At 41.1% G+C, this 20,483-nt stretch overlaps 1 long non-coding RNA gene across 3 annotated transcripts in view; it reads left to right on the top strand.

Annotated features, from left to right (window-relative positions):
• Positions 1-12,493: 12,493 nt before the first annotated feature.
• LOC310765765 overlaps positions 12,494-20,483 on the top strand; it is a 37,060-nt gene continuing 29,070 nt past the window's right edge. For all 3 annotated transcript variants that reach the window (XR_014549785.1, XR_014549786.1, XR_014549787.1), the window contains exon 1: positions 12,494-12,619. This is a non-coding gene — a long non-coding RNA (uncharacterized lncRNA). The remainder of the gene's footprint in view (positions 12,620-20,483) is intronic.

Here is a 20,483-nt window from a genome sequence, read left to right as displayed (position 1 = left end):
GGAGATTGTTAGCTGCTTTGAGACTCCTTCGGGTAGCGGGATATCAAATCCAAACTCTTCTTTTCCACCCCACTGGGCCATTGCATGATTATCCTGTCCAGTTTGTTCACTTTCTTCGCTCAGGCCTTGCTCCCTTGGGGTGTGTGTATGTGTGTGTGTGTTTCACTGTGAGTGGGTCCACAACAGGATTTTGTAGCTTTTCAGATTTTTCCAGGGTAAATCCAAGGTAAATTGAGGATGGTGGGGTGCTGGCTGAAATTTTGATGCCAGAATGGCATGTGGACACTGCAATCAATCAATCAATCAATCAATCAATCAATCCTGACCTGGGAGCCCCCAAAGTGTCTTTCTTCTCATTTGGTGTGGGTGTCTGTGTGCACACAAACAATTGTATGGAGAACAATAGTGACCCCCAAAGCCTATTTAAACAGAAGATTAATTGGGCTATAATTTAGGCTAAAAATGGAACTGAGAGAAAGATTATTTGGAGTCATTAAAAGCTGAGGTGAAGTACAGGAGACATGAACAAGTAGCTGTAAAAACCTACAATTCTTTTTTGTCAGCCTTTTCCTTTTCTGCTACCATTTACTTGTGAACAGAGCAGTCCCACTGTCTAAATGGAATCTTCTATGGAGTTATTCCAGATTTTGTAAAGAATATAACAGCTACAGTTGCAATGAAGAAAAGTCGCTTAGATGTATCTTTGATAATTACCCAAAAGAGAGAAGATGCTGAGACCCACAATGATTGAGTGACTACTAAAAACACATGAAAATTTGGAATGGTTAAGGAGGTGAAGCTGCATGGCTAGGGAACAGATATTTGGAATATATCATATGCTCTGGAAAGTTGAAACCTTTCAGAAATCGAGTACAGTACCACTTTCAGTGTTTGGACTTACGTAGGCCTCTGCCTGTGGCATCATTTCACCCTGAGGGCACACAAACAAACTCATTAAAGCTTCAGACGTGAAAGAAGTAATAAAACCCCCATTTCAGTAATTTTATTTATATCGTGACCATCAAAACTGCCTGTTTGGGCCCTAAAATTGGGTTTCTCCATGACTAAATTCCTGTTTCCAAGGCTGTTGTGCAAAGCTAGCACGATGCAAGTCTACGATTCACAGGAACAAAGGGCCTGGCAACGGGCTTACTGCGTTCCGTGCTATAAATACCTTTTGCTGGTTCTCTGTAGGATATATTATTCAAGCAGGAGAAAACAGAGAAATCTGGAAAGCAGAAAGATAAAATGTTTTCCCTGCACCTACTCTTATAAGTGTACATGAAAGGAACATCACAGACCTCAATTTTCCTTTCATCACCTCCTTTATATCATGAAGCTTTCTGTTCAAGTCATTGCTACTGGTGGCGATGGGAATATGAATATTTGGGAACTTCTAAGGAAACCGACCCCCCCCCCCCGCCACTGCGATCAGCTCTCCATATTTAAAATTGCAGAGGCATTTGACCACTATTAAAGACATTCATATCTTGTACTAAGTTCATCATTGTCAAAAAAAGAAGACACTTTTGGGTCATTAGGGGATTTAACAAAACTCAGCTGCTTCCAAGGAGAGGCTATGTGTTGTGTGATGCATTACTGGAAGCCGCCTTTGGAGGGTTTGACGCTAAAAGGTAACATCAGTATATATATATATATTAATAAATATAATTAAATATGTCTAAAACGATGCCTGCCACAGAGTAATTGGAAACAGGAGTTGAAAGAAGCCAGATCTAGCCCTCTGTTTGAAAAGGTTTGTTGTTGTGAGACATTATCCTGATTTTATTTAGAAGTTCTACTGACAGCATGATGTTGCAGCCTAAAGCATCTTAATTTTAAGGCAGTTTACCAGGTAGAAACTCTTTTGTATAAATACAGGAAATGTTGTCTCAGTTCATGCAAACATGTTCAGTTCATGCAGTTGTGTAATAAATGTGTATTTGTTGCGCATAGTATTCCTATGTTTCCCAGAGAATGCACTTTACTGGCAAAGATATTATATTTCCCGAGCTCTCAAAACTGCTGTGTTTTGTAGCTGGCAAGATGAAATGTTTACTCACATAGCGTACTCGTTGCTACTGTGATTGCTGTGGGAATTGTATTTGTCAAGGGTACCTGATAGATTATTGGGCGTGATGTAATTAGTGCCAAGTGGCACCGCTTTTTTAGCCCTTTGTCTGTGTCATTTCGTGAACCTTTTATTAATTTGTATTTATTTAAACATACGTTTTATTTTTTAAAGGGTTGTGTTCTTCCGTGCGGTGGAAAGGCCAGCAACTGTATGGAACTGTAACACTTGAAAAAGAGCCTTTCAACTCCCTTAAAAGACATTTAACTTTCTGGGTCCGTGATTAACCTGAATAATTCTGATGACTAATGTGTGCAGTTTATTCGGTAATAGCTGTGGATGTGGAAGATGGTTGCTGTGGCAATCCAGGAAAGGGGATAGTAGCCAGACTGGGAGAGTACAAAGGAAGGGGGAACTGGCAGCATGTTGAGAGGGAGAGCTAGGATGGGTTCATGATTTCACTCAGTGTGGGAAAGGATGACAAAGGAGAGTCTTAATAATGGCGGATGGTTCCCTGGATGAGCAATTTATCTGCAATTATGGGACCTCAGAGTATATGTTTGAAAGCGAGAGGGGAACAGCAGTTTGGGTGAAAAGAGAAAGAGCTGAAAGTTTCCTAACTTGCCTCAGCTATAAGTGAGGGTGCAGCTACGTAAGTTGTCATCTGAGGAACTGCTGCCTGCTCCAGGGGTGCTCACTTCCTTCTACTATGCTCTGCTTAGCGGTGGAGGAAGCTGCTTGGGCGCCTGGGGCAGTGCGTCCAGGGGTGGGACACACCACGGGGGCTCCAGAGTCTGCCTGTCTCCTCCCACTCAGCTGCCCTACAGCTGGGGGGGAGGCAGCGGGCGGACCGTTTGGGCAGCGAGGAGCCTGCGTGCGCCCAAGCCACTGTGTCTCTCCCAGGAGAGACGCATGGCTCGGGCGCGCTGCAGGCCCCGCGGTGAGTGCCGCCTGGCATTTTGTCACCCCCTTCAGTTGTGACACCCGGGGCAGCCCATACCCACTGCACCTCCCTTCCTTCACCCCTGGCTCTGCTTGTTTATTAGTAAATGAAGCAGATTGAGGTTGAATCCTGACAAGACAGAAGTACTGTTTTTGAGGGACAGGAGACGGGTGGGTGTGGAGGACTCCCTGGTCCTGAATGGGGTAACTGTGCTCCTGAAGCACCAGGTGCGCAGCCTGGGAGTCATTTTGGACTCACAGCTGTCCATGGAGGCGCAGGTCAAATCTGTGTCCAGGGCAGCCGGTTACCAGCTCCATCTGGTACACAGGCTGAGACCCTATCTGCCTGCGGACTGCCTCGCCAGAGTGGTGCATGCTCTAGTTATCTCCCGCTTGGATTACTGCAATGCGCTCTAGGTGGGGCTACCTTTGAAGGTGACCCAGAAACTATAACTAATCCAGAATGCGGCAGCTAGACTCTTGACTGGGAGCGGCCGCTGAGACCATATAACACTGGTCTTGAAAGACCTACACTGGCTCCCAGTACGTTTCCGAGCACAATTCAAAGTGTTGGTGCTGACCTTTAAAGCCCTAGATCCAAGATCTATATAAAGCCTCGGTCCAGTATACCTGAAGGAGTATCTCCACCTCCATCGTTCTGCCTGGACACTGAGGTCCGGCGCCGAGGGCCTTCTGGCGGTTCCCTCGCTACGAGAAGCCAAGTTACAGGGAACCAGGCAGAGGGCCTTCTCGGAAGTGGCACCCGCCCTGTGGAACGCCCTCCCACCAGATGTCAAAGAGAAAAATAACTACCAAACTTTTAGAAGACATCTGAAGGCAGCCCTGTTTAGGGAAGCTTTTAATGTTTAATAGGTTATTGTATTTTAGTGTTTTGTTGGAAGCTGCCCAGAGTGGCTGGGGAAACCCAGCCAGATGGGCGGGGTATTATTAATAATAATAATAATAATTTATATTTATTTCAGTGACACAGGAGCCTCTAGTGCTCTGTTGGCCAAAGGAAACAAACCCCCTCTTCCTCCCCCAAGAACTTCTTTTTGCTCAGAGAAGTGGAGAACATGTAGCAACCTGAGAATGGGCAATATTAGTCCCGCCCCCCGGAAGAAATGATGTCTAACCCCTCCATGCATCATCATCCCATTGCAGTGCAGAATCATCCATCCTAGGCATTTATACCCTTTAAATGTTTTTACTCTGTTATCACATCCCATTTGCTTGTGATCAGACTTTAAGCCTAGGATTTGAGTATTTATATTGATGACAGCTGAAATGAGCTTTTCATCTTTTTTAATAGATCATATCCCTGAAGCCTCTTAGTCATTTTTGGTTGCTTTTCTGCCAATGGGCATGATGTATCTTCACCGTTCCATGTAATGAGATGGCCAGAAATGATGGTTGTGGCAGCAATACAGGTTTTTTCTTCTGACTTTGATGAACTAAAATCAGGTCCAGATGTTGTGGACTACAGTTTGAAAACATCTCAACCTGCCGTTCTGAGAATGCAGTCCTTGTTGGTGGCTAATTTCCTCCGATTTCTGAACCTGCCATAATTAAGGCCTTTTAACAATCTGTCACCACGGGTTTGAACTGGTTTTCAATTAGCCTCTTATAAGGAATTTCTAATGTGAGTTTTGCCACATCTAATTGTGCTTTGGATAGAATTACTGCGATAGCAAAATGCTTATATTGAAGGTTAATGTACATAGGGGGTCCTTTTAGACCAGTGTTTCCCAAACTTGGGTCTCCAGCTGTTTTTGGACTAAAATTCCCTTCATCCCTGACCACTGGTCCTACTAGCTGTGGTTGGATGGCCAGCTGTCATGTAGTACCTAGTTGACATTCCTGCATCGCAGGGGGCTGGACTAGATGACCCTCAGGGTCTCTTCCAACTCTACAATGATATGGTTCTTTTGATGTTTTTATTCTTATATCCCACCATACAGCTTTCACACAGAGGGTGTGGAGCAAGAAAGCTCCCTTTTCTCACTTATTAGGTTTTCTGTCATATGGAACAAAGTAGTTCAAAGTGATTAGCCTGGAAAAAAATCTGAAACAACTGCAAATGGAGGATGATGTCGTTTGGAAGCCCTGAAGAATTTGAATGAAAAGGACATGGCAATTATTCAGTAAGGGATGGGTCTGGAAGCCCCCATTGGCATTGCCTTGCATGAACACATGTGCTTGGTTCTATACATTAATGTTGCATTTGAAATAAACAGCAATGGATGGTGTTATGTACTGAAGTTCTCACCCTGGGCCAGCAGGGGGATACTGTAGATAGTTTTCACTCAGGTCCACATATGCAAATAAGGGATTGAAAGTGACGTTCAGTGATTGGATAGTTACAGAAAATGGTTACTGTTGTGTTCTAGTGGAGCTCTATATAATCAGGCTGGCTGAACCCTTCAGCCCAGTTCTGTTCTGGCCTGTCAATAAACAAGAGCTGTTTGAAGAATTGCTGTGTCGTCTGATAAGTTCACCCACAACTTAACAGATATAAAGTCTTTCTGCTGGGTAATATTAAAGGGAAGCAAGAATGCCTGTTGGGTTTATTTATAGGAACCTTACAAATCCGAGAGATGTTGGTGCTTCTATGCTTTTCCTTCTATTCCTTAAATGAGAGATGTGAGCCTTAATGCATTTGACGCATTTCCCTGCAGAATGTTAACATTTTAAATACATTATTGCAATACGATGTAGAGAGTTCTGTTCTGTAATGAACGGGATTATTCTCATAGTTTCACTAATTCTCTGTCTTCTTAAAAAATAATAATTCCATAGCCTTCTGTGCTGCTGTAAGCTGACAGTTGTTGCTTGGCAGAGTTCTCAAGGGAGACTGGTAGGCCTTGAACCCTCACTGTATGACTTGAATTAACATTAGTCTTAGTCGACAAGAAGGAATGTGATTATTATTATTTTTTACCTATGGCATCGGCATGTTTTCTGAGAATCCTCTTAATATTACAGACGTAGGTTGTGAGGATTTTTGGGAATCTTACTATTCTGCACAGCTCTTACATACAACTAAGCATTTCATTGCACTTAATATAATTCCAGGGGAAACCTCTTTGCAAAATGACATAATATTCCAGGCTGCCTTTATCACCCTGCTTTGTCCCACAAGTCTATCTGCATCTGATCGAACATCCTGCATAAAAGGAAGAGGGGCATATTGTGTTGACGTTTTTCATTTGCTTGTCATCTGTTTCCTTGCAACATTTTCCTGTATTGTCTTGAGACAAGGTACACCAGGTGCATAATTTAAACCAGGTAAAGCAGTTGCTTTGGCCTGTACCCAAATCTGCTTGGAGACATAGTATTCTGATGTCATGCCCCTCACGAGTTGATCCTAATTGGCTGGGATTCCTTTGTGAGTGATTCAGGCAGCAATACCCAAATGTACAGCAATACCAAAATACAGTAGCACATATCTAATCTGGTCACCAGCCATTGTGATCCCTGATTGGGAGAAGAAAGAAACACAAAAATGGCATCACAGCAGGTAGCGGAAACACATTTAGCAAACAGGATTGAAAAAAGGTGAAGATTCTCACAATTAATTTATTTCTGCAGTCGTCCCCCCCCCATTTTATTTAGAAATTGTTGATTTCTAAGAATGAGTCATCACAATGATTTTGTTTGATTTCCACATTTTGGAAAGAGAGAGAAGGAAATAAGCAACAAAAGAACCAAGAGTGATAGCAAACAAGACACTCCAGAGATGGAATTAAATAAAAAGATTTAAATACGTTTTTTTTAAAAAATACAACTCTCTGGAGAGCCTACAGATGTGGGATTCCAGCTCACTCTACAACTCTGCCTAGACATGACTGGAAAACCAAGCCCTATTGTGTGATGCTTCTGTTGTGAAACTAGAGTCAACTTTGGACATTTCAAAGGAGTGATCACAGAACTGACTGCCTTGGTGGGTGGAGTTAATCCAAGCAAGAGACTACATGGAGAAATTGGCCAAGAGGCTGGTGGCCAGAAATTGGACAGCGCCAGACCAAAAAATGGGACATTCCAGGATTGAAGCTGGGATTGGCTTCTGTGATCTGGGATGTCCCGCTTAAAATGGGCCAGTTGGCAGGTCTGTAGTTGGCTTCGTCCCTGAATTTTCCAGATCAGAACTTCACAGGGTTCCCCACCCCAGTCACTTACTTATTTCTGCCCATCACAAAGTTAGGACTGCAATGCACTTTTGGGCTGAGGATAGTTTGTGTTGTGTAGGACAGGGCTGAGGGAGCTCTGGCCTTTCAGGTGTTGCTGGAATATAATTCCCGTCATCGCTGACCATTGGCCATGCTGACTGGGACTCAGAAACCCCAGGAGGGATACATGATCCCCATTCCTCGTGTAAGAGTTATTATTTTTCTTCAAGGGATCTTAATAATCAGCATTTGAGAGCGCACTGAATCTGAGCTAAATGTAGAACACAGAACAAAGCACTGGATATAAACTGAAATATAGTCTGGTGGAGTGAGTTGAAATAAATACAATTAGTATAGATCCTCTTTATTCATCTTGTGTTGAACATTATGAAGTGCTCTTAAAAGCCTGTGTAAGCCGCAAGTGACCAATAAAGTAGAATTAATTTATCCCTCTGCAAACCACAGATAGATGCTATGCTTATGAGTGAGAAGAGCATTAATAAATCAATGAAGACAAAACAAGGATTATAAGCACAAGGTGCAGAAGGTTATAAAGGGATTGCGGGCTTCCCAAGAGCAACTGCTTCAATCCAGAAACTCAAAGATATCCATATTCCTTGCAGTTTCTGCTAAGTATAACTAATTTAAACAAGTGTCATTTCAGAAAAGATAAATGACAGATGACAATTGCCAACCCCAGAGAGTTAAAAATGAACTTCTTAATATAATGGTGCACTGGGTTAAAAAAAGGCTAAAACTAAAAGTACTTTTTTATTTCGGAGTCTTTAATTGCACTTGGCATTCACATGCAGATGCATATTTCACAACCATGTTGACGGTTGATCCTCAGAGAGCTCAATGGAATAACTTCTGCAGGAAGGGTGCCTTAGAGGCTGAAGCAAATAATGGCAACAAGAGATGAATTTGGAGAGCCAGTGTGGTGCAGTGGTTAAGAGCGGTAGATTCGTAATCTGGGGAACCGGGTTCGCGTCTCCGCTCCTCCACATGCAGCTGCTGGGTGACCTTGGGCTAGTCACACTTCTTTGAAGTCTCTCAGCCCCACTCACCTCACAGAGTGTTTGTTGTGGGGGAGGAAGGGAAAGGAGAATGTTAGCCGCTTTGAGACTCCTTAAAGAGATGAATTTGTTTGTACTTATAGCCTGCGTTTCAAACGATGTGAGAATGGGTCACAATTAAAACAAGTACAGTGTACATTAAAATAATAAAATAAAACCAGAAAAACAACCACTATAAAAAATAACTACACAGCACAGCAATACAGGAGGAGGACATATATACACCCAACCAAAGGCCTGGGTAAAGAAGTGTGTTATAGGAGGAGATCATTCCACAATCTGGAGCCATCACAATAAAGGCCCTCTTACACACAGCTGCCCCGCAAGCCAGAGAGAGTGGTGACACTATCAGCAGGGCCTCCCATGCTGATCTTAGCACCTAGAAATGTCAACATGGGAGAATGTACTTTTTGATATTTTGGGCCCAAGCCATTTAGGTTTGATATGTCACTGTTAACATCATGAATTGGAACTGGTAGCAAACTGGGATCAAATGCAGATCTTCAAGAACAGTATAATATGTATCCGGCCAGTCACACATTTATTGTCATATCTGTCATTATTTTGGGGTCAGAACAGATTTTGAGGGTTTGTGGGTGGGGGCTGCAAGGGAGAGGACAGGAGGAGGAAGGTCTGTTCCGCAAGCAGAAGTTTCTTGCACCGGTGGAATGGCAAGATGTAACATCTATTGAGCTGTAGGCCATACATGGCAAAGGTGTAGACTGATAGGCATGGCTGGTGACCCACATGAACCATGTGCCTTATAGCATGTCTCAGAATCCTCTGCAGCTCACATGGAAGGCACAGTGTTGCTAGGCAGAGGAGTCAATTTTGAGAGTATTCTCTGAGGGCAGAAAACTTGAAAACCGCTGAAGAAGCCACCCATATATTAGCCGATAAAGTCTGCATTATTTCTCCCTTTAACCTGTTCAGTGAAGGTCAGTTACTCAGCGATCTAAAGGAAGTGAATTATCTATGTTGCCGAATGAAGTGTGGCTAATTGAAAATTCACGTTTACGGCGTCCTAAGTGAAGGCAATATGCTTTCAGCAAGTGATCACTGGGCATTTGGTGCTCTGAAACTAATAGAAAGTGGCACCTTGAGGAAAAGGTTGGCTTGCAGATAATATGACTCGATGGGTCAAATATGCAGGACCCCCCCCCTTTCGGTAGTAAGTCGTTCTTCACGGTCCTATTGATCTCATAAGGTGTATAAATCTACTGAACAGGAGTGGGCACCTTGCGAAGCCCTAGCAAATCTTCGGATACTGTTTGCTGACGAGTTAGATTTATTTTCCTGATGTGTTCAGTTCGGTGTAGCATATCTATTATCTAGTTAGCACATCTTCACAGCTGGAGGATTTCAGGCCGATCAGAAATAAGACCTTTTAAATCTACAGTGACACCTGAGTAGTTCTGAGGCACGTCTTTAGGATAATTGATATTATTGAATGCTTTCCCAAGTGTAATTAAATAGCTTGAATTTCTGCATTATTTTAAACAGTTAGAGACTGAGTGGGAAAAAAAATTAAGGAGATGGCTTTGGAAGCACCTCTCTTAACAGGGTCATTTGACTTTTGATTTTGCTTGATGAAACATATGGCAAATGGGAAGCCCCCCTCCCCCTAATTCCACAGCACCACACATAGCAAAATTCAACACAATGCAGATCATAATATATTTAGAATAAATCCCAATTCATTTTCAGCCCACTGGCTCCTCACTGGAGGAGTATACATGAAACAAACTAAGTAGTACGATCAATCACATCAAATATATAGCAAAGCATTACACACACTCTTGTTACTGACCCTCCCCCCAAAACCGAGGTTAGCTTTAGAAAATACAGTATTTATAACTACCACCAGCATTTATAACTACAACAACCTAACCCAACTTTTTCCTCCACACAGCACCTAAGTCTTAAACATAACAGTCCCCAAATGAGACATTTTTCCTATGATTAATTTCGTTTGTTTCTCCCACAGAGCTCAGGGCCTTGTACATGCCCCCCTTACCTTAACACTAGTTCTGTATCATAGGCTAGGCAGAGAGAACAATAGGGAGCCTATTCAAAGTCAGCCTGAATCCCGGAATCAAAGGGTGCAGCAATGCCTTCCCCAAATACCCAGTTTTCATGGAGGAAGAGAGGGAGAAAGAGAAAGAAGTGCCTCTCTGTCCCAGGGGTAGCCAAATAAGCACTTCCAGACTGGCACATGTGTTGGATGGGATTCAATCATATTGGCAAATTCAGATTATACTGCAGTTATAGCTGATAGGGCGATATTGCGCAACACATCCTCTTCCTTAAAAGACTGGACTATTTGCTGAAAGGAAAGTGATGGGAAAGTGCATTGGAGAGTATGGGAGAACTCTTTCTTTGATGCAACACCATCCAGTTTCCCAGCCAACAAATCATAATGAATGCCCATTAAATGGCCAGTGCCTCCCTGAAAACAAATCAGGATGAATGCTCAATAAAGAGGTTGAATGGAAGCACCCGGTTGGGTGTCCTCCACAAGTTGTTGGGCTCCAGTTCCCATCAGCCCTAGCTTGCTGCAATCCAATGGTCAGGTGTGACGGAGGTTGTCATCCAAGAACATCCATAGGGTGCCATGTTGACTAATTCTGTTCTAGGTTATCTACTTATCCACAGCCAATATTTATACTTAGTAACAAATAAGCTGCTCCATTCCTGTATTCTGGCAGTGAGTGCTAATGCACTCATTGCATTGCAAAAGGCACTGTGATGATTGGGAGGTCAGTACATACTAATTATCATGCATTTGCATTTTTCCTTACAGTAATATAATTAATAAAGCTATTTTAGCCTTTATCAACCTGTGTTCTCTTTTGTGTTGATTTACAGCGGCTCCTTCATTTCTACCCTTGCCACCACTACCTCAGTCCGTTCAGTTGCAAACTTTCTGGTTGGAGCAGACGATTTTCTTTTTCATGCAAAAGAAAGAACAGCAGCAGCAGCCCTATTTCCATCAATCAAACGAGTGCAGTCCTGCGATCAAAACAATTATACTCAAGGATAATGGCAAAGAAAAGGCAAAGAAAACATTACCATCGAAAACACTGCCACTCTGCAGCACAATGATTGTTCTGGTGAACGATTATTTGATTTTGCTTGAGTACTGAAATAATTAAAGCCCAAAAGACGCAGACAAAATATTTGATGCCACTAATGAAATCCACAAATGCATTCCTAATAAAAGAGGGGTGGGGATCAGGGCTGCTACCAGTACTTTATTACCTTTTCTTTTTAATACATAAAAAAAATAAAAATCCTTAAAATACATATAGCTCACGTACAGCTTTTCATTGGTATTCAGGAAAGAATCTCTAGGCCCGCGCTTTTGACAGCCTATTTAAAATGTGTGAGAGAAGGAGTCTTCCATAATAAGGTTATGCTGTATTGATTTGCCTTTCAAGTATTTATGTATTATATGTGCTATTCCCAGAAAGAGGAGGTGGGAAAGTGACATCGTGGAGAGCTCCATTATTTCAGGGCTAAAAGGGAATCTCATAAGTGGAACATAAAGGAAACATGTAGAGATTTCATTTATACGGGATCACGCTTTTGGCAAGCCTCCATGAAATTATAGGGATGTTGCACCCTTACACATCAGCAGCGGGGAGCCTCCACAACCCTCCCATTGCTGGAGTCATAACATCTAACTAGTCCCACCCAGTAGATGGGAATTGGCAGCCCATCAACATCTGGAAGACGGCAGGTTTCTCACTCCTGCAATACTCAGTTCCTTTGGAGGAAACCTCATTTCAGTGGGATCTGCTTTTGAGTCCACAGACATAGCATTGCATGTGCTTCTTAGGGTGGGATTTGTGGTTTCCTTAAATTGGTATGTCAATTGTTTTTACAGTGCACACCTATGCATGTCTACTCAGAAGCAAATCCTTTTAAGTCAGTGGGACTTAGTCCCAGGGAAATGTGGATAAGATTGTCATGTTTGTTGGTTGGTTGTTTGTTTTCTTAGGAAAATTAAAGAACTGCTACAGAGCAAACATATAAAGGGTGATTCACAACACCAAGAAAAATACTTGAAGATGAACACTGTCTCGGAACTTATTATTCCAAAACATTACAAAGCGTATTCATTTCTCTATCCAGTTGTTCTTCAGTATGGTTCCTCATACAGTGAGTCAGCTTTGACATTTTAACAATATCCCTTATTCTTAAAAATCAGCCTGAAACCCAAAGTGCCACTGCTTCTCACCCGATCTGTCTCCTCTACATTTCTTTGTGTTCATTCATTAATTCATCATCAGCTTTAAGTCCATTTCGTTAATGCAGGCATTCAAATGACACAAGAGAACTCATTTGAGAGTCTCAAGGTAAGAAATACTCCCTATTTTCATCAAAATGTGGTAATACGGTGTGTGTGTGTGTGTGTGTGTGTGTGTGTGTGTGTGTGTGAGAGAGAGAGAGAGAGAGAGAGAGAGAGAGAGAGAGAATCTGGCAATACAGGCAATCTGTATGTATTGCAATTCATATACACTGCTTATTTACGTTATAGTGCTGTTTCATACTGTTCTCATGTAATTTTGTTATTGCGAGTTGCCCTGGGCTCCCTTTGGACAGGAAGGGGTAGGTTATAAATGGGAAATAATAAATAATAATCACCATAATACAGCCATCTATTAAGAAATCATCAGTTGAGGCATGGCATGATAAGGTTTTTCAGATCAGAGTGGCAATCTGAAAACAGGCCAAGATGTGACCCTGAATCCTTGCTTCTGCTTTTCTTTGTGCTTCTTCCTTTTCTCCCACCCCCAATGTATACCAAGAGATACAACTGACATAAGGAGATGATAGCATCCTTTCGGTTCTATTGATCATTCCCATTATTAGCCCTTCCAGAAAGCACAGCTACTGCATTTTGCTGCTTGGTCAAAAACCGAGTCCTAAAATAACTTGAATCAGATCAAATTATGCTTAAATCACCTTAATCTCCACTGATTTTTGGTGACACTAAACCAACAATAGAATTATGCTGCTTTATTGTTGTTTGTGGAACACATTGCTCATACAACAAAGTATGTATTTTAAATAAAGGACTTTTTACAAAGGATATGTTCTGTTTTGTTTCTTTGTTTTAAAGTTTAACATGTACATTAAATATACAGGCAAGTTCTAGTATCGGCTTCACTTATTATATGCAAACATATGAAACGTTTGCAGTTTTTGTTGATGCAAATTGGATGCACAAACAGCTGTTTTCTATCTATATCACACACCCCAAATGCAAACTCAGAGATGAACATCTAAAACTGCAGTATATTGAAAATGATGCAATACAGTAGTATTTAGATGCCCATCTGAGTTACCTTGCGTCCCTTTAAACCGGGGTAGCAAATGTAGCAATAGGACTTGCTCCCTAGGAAGTGAGTTTAGAAGTGCAGCTTTATAAAGCTACCTTTGCTGTCACCACAGACTTAATTGGGGTCTATGATACAGAACTGGTATTAATTGGTCTCTGCTGTTGAGACTGGATTCTCCTCATTCACCTTTATTACTTGCTACCAGTGCACCAGCTGTCACCTAATACCCCCCACCTCAATGTTATTACTGTTATGTTAATTTAAAAGGAATTCCCAAAGGATATATGCTGAACAGGGCCAGCCCACCCACGAGGCAAGGTCAGGTGAATGGCTCAGGCGGCAGGATCCACATGGGGGGCAGATGCTGATGTCAATCTTTCTTCCCTCCTTGTTGCTCACATTTTCTTCCATGGCAGGGTGGGAGGTGTCATTCTGGGGTCTGCCTCAGGTGTGAAAATGTATTGAGCTGGCCCTGATGCTGATGATATGTATAACTGAGAACGCCTCTTGGATGAGCTCCCGTTGCTCAGTCCCTGCTCCTGCCAACCTAGCAGTTCGGAAGCATGAAGTGCAAGTAGATAAATAGGTACCACTCTGGTGGGAAGGTAAATGGCGTTTCCATGTGCTGCTCTGGTTCGCCAGAAGCGGCTTAGTCATGCTGGCCACATGACCCAGAAGCTGTACGCCGGCTCCCTCAGCCAGTAAAGCAAGATGAGCGCCGCAACCCCAGAGCCGGTCACGACTGGACCTAACGACCAGGGGTCCTTTTACCTTTACCTTTACCTAATATACATTCACATCATCATTATCCACTTTACTACCCTGGCTCTTTAGAGCCTATCAACTTCCTTCCCTTCCGCCTCGTAGTTTTCAAAATTAACCTTTATATCATTGCATTTTGTACATTTTCCAATTCTAATTACACTCATTACAAAATGACTCAAAATTTAAATAAATATAGAAAGGTAGAAAATTTCTCATTACAAGTCTTCAATCAACCCTGCTAGTGATGTTAATTGCTTACACTAATCTTTAAGATATTGTAGAAATTTACTCCAGTCCTTTTGGAATACTTGATCATGCTGGTTTCGGATTTTTCCTGTCAGCTTCACCAGTTCTGCAAAGTCCATCATCTTCATCTGCCACTCTTCTCTTGTTGTTTCCATTTTTGGGCTAAAAGAATTCTTGCCTCAGTTGTTGCGTACATAAACAGTTTTTTATCTTCCCTTGGTATCTTTTCACAGACTATACCCAGTAAAAAGGCTTCTAGTTTTTCAACAAAAGTGTTTTTAAACATTTTCTTTAACTCATTATACACCATTTCCCAGAAAGCCTTTACCTCTTTAAGGGTCCACCACATGTGGTAGAGGATACCTTCCCTTTCTTTACATTTCCAATACTCACTAGTTCTTATCTTCTACATTTTAGCCCGTTTATCTGGTGTTAAATACCATCTATATATCGTTTTCATAACATTTTCTTTAAGTTCACTGCATGCAGTAAAACTAATACCTTCCTTCCACAACCTTTCCCAAGATTCTTACTGAATATTATATCCAAAATCTTTAGCCCATTGTACCATCAGGCAACAGCTATCTTTGATACTAGCTTTAACATAGGCCTGTCACAGTTGTGCAAAATATGCCTCAGTAAATTACTGTTTTTTAAGTTGCTCTATTTAAATTATTCAGATACTGTTACTATGGAACTGCAAGTTTTGTTTGCTCACGTTGCACTCACACAAAAAGAGTCTAATAGTCCCTGGTGTCCGCTGAACTGTGCAAAAGCTCATTAAAGGAAAATACTTTACTAGGTTTACAAGACACACATGAGAACAGCTGAATACTTTCACCACTATTTTTATTTCATGCTTTCTGGTTTTGGCAGAACATGCTTTAAATATAAAAATTAGCCCCCTTCTAGATGTCCTTTTAAATGTGCATTAATGATGATTTGTGCTCATGATGCTATCAGTGCATTCATACATGATCCTACTTTCAATACACTTTGGGTATTTGAGTTTTTGGAAACACTTTATTTCCCGCCAGTGCACATCTTGCAACTTCCTGCTGAACTAAAGGATATGTAATAAGAAAAAGAAAAAGAAAAGAATATCGTCCCAATATGTGATCACAGTGGAGAGACTTTAAAATGGAAATGGGCAGAATAATTTATTATCATTCAATATGGAGTAATGTTGGTGGGAATTAATGGAGATAAAGTTATTGACATTTATCAATAATAATAACAATTAGGGAACCCATCTTGGAGTTTTTGTGGGTATAAAGAAATGATTGATTCTGAGACACCTTGACTTAAAAGAAATACTGTTTAATAGAAGGTGGAGAAGATGGATGTTAGCATGGACTGAATGTCTTAAATAATACCTTTTTTCTTTTTTTATGTAACCAGTAAATGGAAAATCAGAAGTTTTCTCTTTGTATCTTTTTCTTTCGTTTTTGCTCTTATCTTCTCTCTCTCTCTCCCTTCTTTCTTTTTATTGTCCCTTTATTTTTTTCGTTTTTCTCCTCTTTCTTTTTCTTCTTCTTCTTCCTTCTTTGGAGTTCTATGTATGGGGCCTTTATTAAGGTCCAGAGATTGTATACTTATGGAGATGGTAGATGGTTGATGGAGGAACCTGGGTGAGAGTCAGGGAATGGCCCTCTCCCAGGGTGAGAGGCTGGGAGGAGAAAGGAAAGATTCCAGGTGGGTTGTAAGAGCTAAGAATTACTTTAAAGAGAGGACTCTGTATTCTACTTATTCGATTTGTATTTTTTGTAGTTATAATTTTACTGTATTAAGGGTTATTTTTTAAAAAAGAAAATAATAAAAAACATGAATATTAAGGGATTGTAAATTATACTAGAACAATGGTGGCTTCTGATGTATCTGTCTTGGGTATGCAAATGCTTTTATAGTAATACAAAGGTCCTGTCTAGTATGCAAGTCAGATTCATGCCAACATTTTACTTAATCTACTAAGTGCCCTTAATTTTCACTACCATTAGTAGCAAAGGAAAGTGGCTCTGCATATCCTGTGTAACTCCACTTTCCAGGTATGAAAATTTTATACTTTTTACCATTCAAAAACCTTGTATGGAAGTCTCACATTCTGAGCTCACAAATCCTGCTATTATATATTCCTTTTTGAGAGACTTCACCTATATGTGAATTGACAATGCAAACAAAAAAATGTGCAGCTGAGAGGTAAATTATTATAATATGAATATAAATCTAGAATAGAATAGAATAGATGAAGCATTTCCTCCACAACTCGTTTTAATAAACTGCTCAATTATTTCTGTTATGCATGCAAATCCTCTTACAGATGAAAACAAAGGCACTATAATTAGTTTGTTATAAGCATCCCCCCAGAACAATTCCCTAACTTATAAAGACACTGTATTTTTTAAAGTAATGTTTATTTCTAAATTAGGTTACTCTGAATGAACTTTCCAGTTTAATTATGAATATTATAACCTTTATACATAAAAGAAAGGAGCGAAACAAAGGTGAACGTTTGCCTGATTAGTGACACAAGCAAACAGCCAATAATAATAAATAATGCCAGGAACTATACCAGAATGGTTCTAGAAAGGCCTTTGAGATGATTTATTAACATTGGCATTCTGTTCCAGCTTTTCTTTCAGTCTGCTTGCAAAAACTGAGTTCATTTTTTCCCAGATGCAAACTGTATAGATCAGGGAATCTATAAAGGAAAATATGTTTGGATGCTTTCTATTATGAAATGCAACCTTCCTGCAGCCAACTAAGAAAGTATTGAATATAATAAAAGAGGACAAAAAATCAGGTGCAATAAAGTCCATGCATTGGAGGATCTGCATGGTATTCCACATGGTTGCAATTGGGAGAGCAGCAAAAAACGAACTCACATTCCAACCTGTTTCCTTAACATAGCACATGGAATGTGAGAATGTACCACTGTATTATGGAAGAGGAGTTGTCAGCACAGCTTCTGAAGTGTTTGGTAATTCAGTTAAGAAACAATATTAACCGTTGATGGCTAAAGGGGATTATGGTAGCTTTTTGTTGACTTCTGCTTGTGGACAGGAGCAGCACTCTTTGGTCTGTGGTGTGTTCTGAGCACCATGGCAAATGTGAGATGAGGAATGTGCTGAACCCTTCTCCCTCTTTTTGAGTAAACAGTCACAAATGCCCAGCTGTTTTTGAGACTCTTTTATAAGAGGCATGGTATAAATTTAATAAATAAATGATATAGCTACCCTTTCCAGATTGTGTCCCATTTTGAAATCTGATAACTTTAATGGCAGTCTGGTAAGCAGAACTACCTTATGCCCAACTCTCAGTCCCTCTCAGTGCTGCCTTATGCAGACTTGCATATCACACAATAAAAGATATATATTCCAAATGCATGAAATCACCCATCACGTGCGCAAAGGAAACATTTCTGGCAGCATGTGTAGGAAGCCCAAGATGAATAGAAAGACATTTCTGCCACTCAAAGGAGCAAGATCTTTAATAGAATGGTTTAATAGTATTTCTAGTTTTCATTTATTTAAATTTGCCTTCAAAACACGTCAGGCTCCTAACAGGAAGGCAGAAGCAACTCTGTAGCATTCAGTACCTTAAAGGAGCACAATTTAATTTTCAGCCCCCAAATGTGAAGAAGATTACAAGTCAAAGCAAATTTGCTGCTTGAACATCTGACTTGCTTGAAATGCACCCGAAGGTATGAAGGGATATAACTGCCTTTACTGGTAAGCCCCCTTGACGCTTGGCCTTTTCTGACACTTAGGAAGATAACCATCCAATAATGTCATGGCTACAAAAGAAATTCTTCAAGACATAGCAAAGAGATTATTTTGCAGCTATGGAGATCATTGGCCTGAGAAAATGACATTTGGAAGAAAAGTCTCTGTGTGCCCCAATAGGGGGCATTTGTCAGTTCTGGAGTAAGCAATGCCAGTGGGGTGAACTATTTGGAGTTAATTTCCAACGTTGTTCTTTATTGTACATTGTAGGAAATTGAAATTATATCCCAGACGCGGGTGGTGCTGTGGGTTAAACCACAGAGCCTAGGACTTGCTGATCAGAAGGTTGGCGGTTCGAATCCCCGCAACGGGGTGAGCTCCCGTTTCTCGGTCCCAGCTCCTGCCAACCTAGCAGTTCAAAAGCACATCAAAGTGCAAGTAGATAAATAGGTACCGCTCCGGCGGGAAGGTAAACAGCGTTTCTGTGTGCTGCTCTGGTTTGCCAGAAACGGCTTAGTCATGCTGGCCACATGACCCGGAAGCTGTACGTCGGCTCCCTCAGCCAATAAAGCGAGATGAGCGCCGCAACCCCAGAGTCGGTCACGACTGGACCTAATGGTCAGGGGTCCCTTTACCGTTACCTTTACCTTTACAGTAAGTATCAAAAGGAAGTTGATTAAGCTTTCCCCCTCTAGAGTACCCTATACTAACTAAAACAAAGTTTCTCACATCTCATTGAAGCAAGTATTTCCAAATCAAGGGGGGGGGGAGTTATTTGACACATCTCCTCCAGCCATTGAAAAGCAGTTGACTCATGCAGCTACAGCATCATGACTTGCCATCGTGTTGTTCTGAGTTTGTTTCTGAATCCAGGCACCTCTAAGGGGAAAGAGATCAGTTGGAACAACTGGCCAAAAGGTCTACAAGAAACGACTCTAATGGAAGCAAACAGTTGGTGGACAAGGGGGGAAAATGGGTGGTAATACTGACTCCATATAAACCAACCAGTGCAGGGCGTGAACATCAATGGTACATTTCCAGAGCACAAAAAAATGCATGTTTAAAGTAAATCACATGTTTTGCCTCCCCTTCCTCAAAAGAGCTCAGAGTGGCGTACCTGAATATGATGACCTTGGGGATGAGGGATACTCGGACAGTTTCTTTCCTTCAGCCTTAACCTACCTCACAGGGTTGTTATGAGGATAAACTGTGGCAGAGAAAAGCCATACATGCCACCTTGAGCTCCTCTGAGGAAAGGTGGGATATAAATATATATTAAAAATGGGATAACCTGCTTTATGCTCACACCAACCATGTGAAATAGGTTAGGTTGAGAGACAGTGACTGGCTGGAGGCCACACAGCGAACCTCAGGGCAGAGAAGATTTGAACTCTCATCTACCTTGTCCTAGTTCATCATACCAACCACTATATCACAAAGTATTAATGTTTCTGAAGTACATTTTAGTCACAGTCTAATAAAGAGGAAGGCAGGCTTGTGGTTGCAGTTCTAAACACACTTACTGAGTAAACCCCACTGGCTACACTGGGACTTGCTTCTGAGTAAACAAGCATAGCAAGGCCAACGAAGTGAATGAGCTTAAACAAGTGAAAACTGTGCTGAATTATGCCCACAGTATACTCTATGGTAAGAATTTTTCTCCATGTTAACACTGCATATGAAGAAAAACACATTGCACATCTGCACTGATTAAAGATATAGCAACATTGTTTGTTTGTTTAAAATATCTATTAATGTGCCCTTAATGTGAAAACCACAGCACAGGAAATAATAATTATAATTAAAAATGGTATCAAATAATATAAATCTGATGAAGAGAGAAAAATACATAAGACTTTATTATACTGTATAATATTCTTTTGCTTCCTGGCTGTAACATCAAACCTCTAACTTTATCCTGCCAGTTTGCAACTTCTACCTATTGTGTTGTTGCGGTTAGCCAGGACTGTTGTCAAGATAGTCTATATGAGCAACCAGAAAGATACTTGAGTGAGGACCACCCTCCTCCTCTACAAATAGAAAGGGATGGGAGTGTCAGTATTTTTTCATTTCATCCCTTCATGAAGGAAGGCTGTGGTGGGGTCCCTCAACTTTGAGGTGAGACACACAGGGAACAAAGCATA

The sequence above is a fragment of the Podarcis filfolensis genome, assembly GCF_964270895.1.
Source record: "Podarcis filfolensis genome assembly, chromosome: 6".
NCBI lineage: Eukaryota > Metazoa > Chordata > Lepidosauria > Squamata > Lacertidae > Podarcis > Podarcis filfolensis.
Note: the sequence above shows the minus strand (reverse complement) of the source record. Positions and strands in the feature narration are given on the sequence as shown.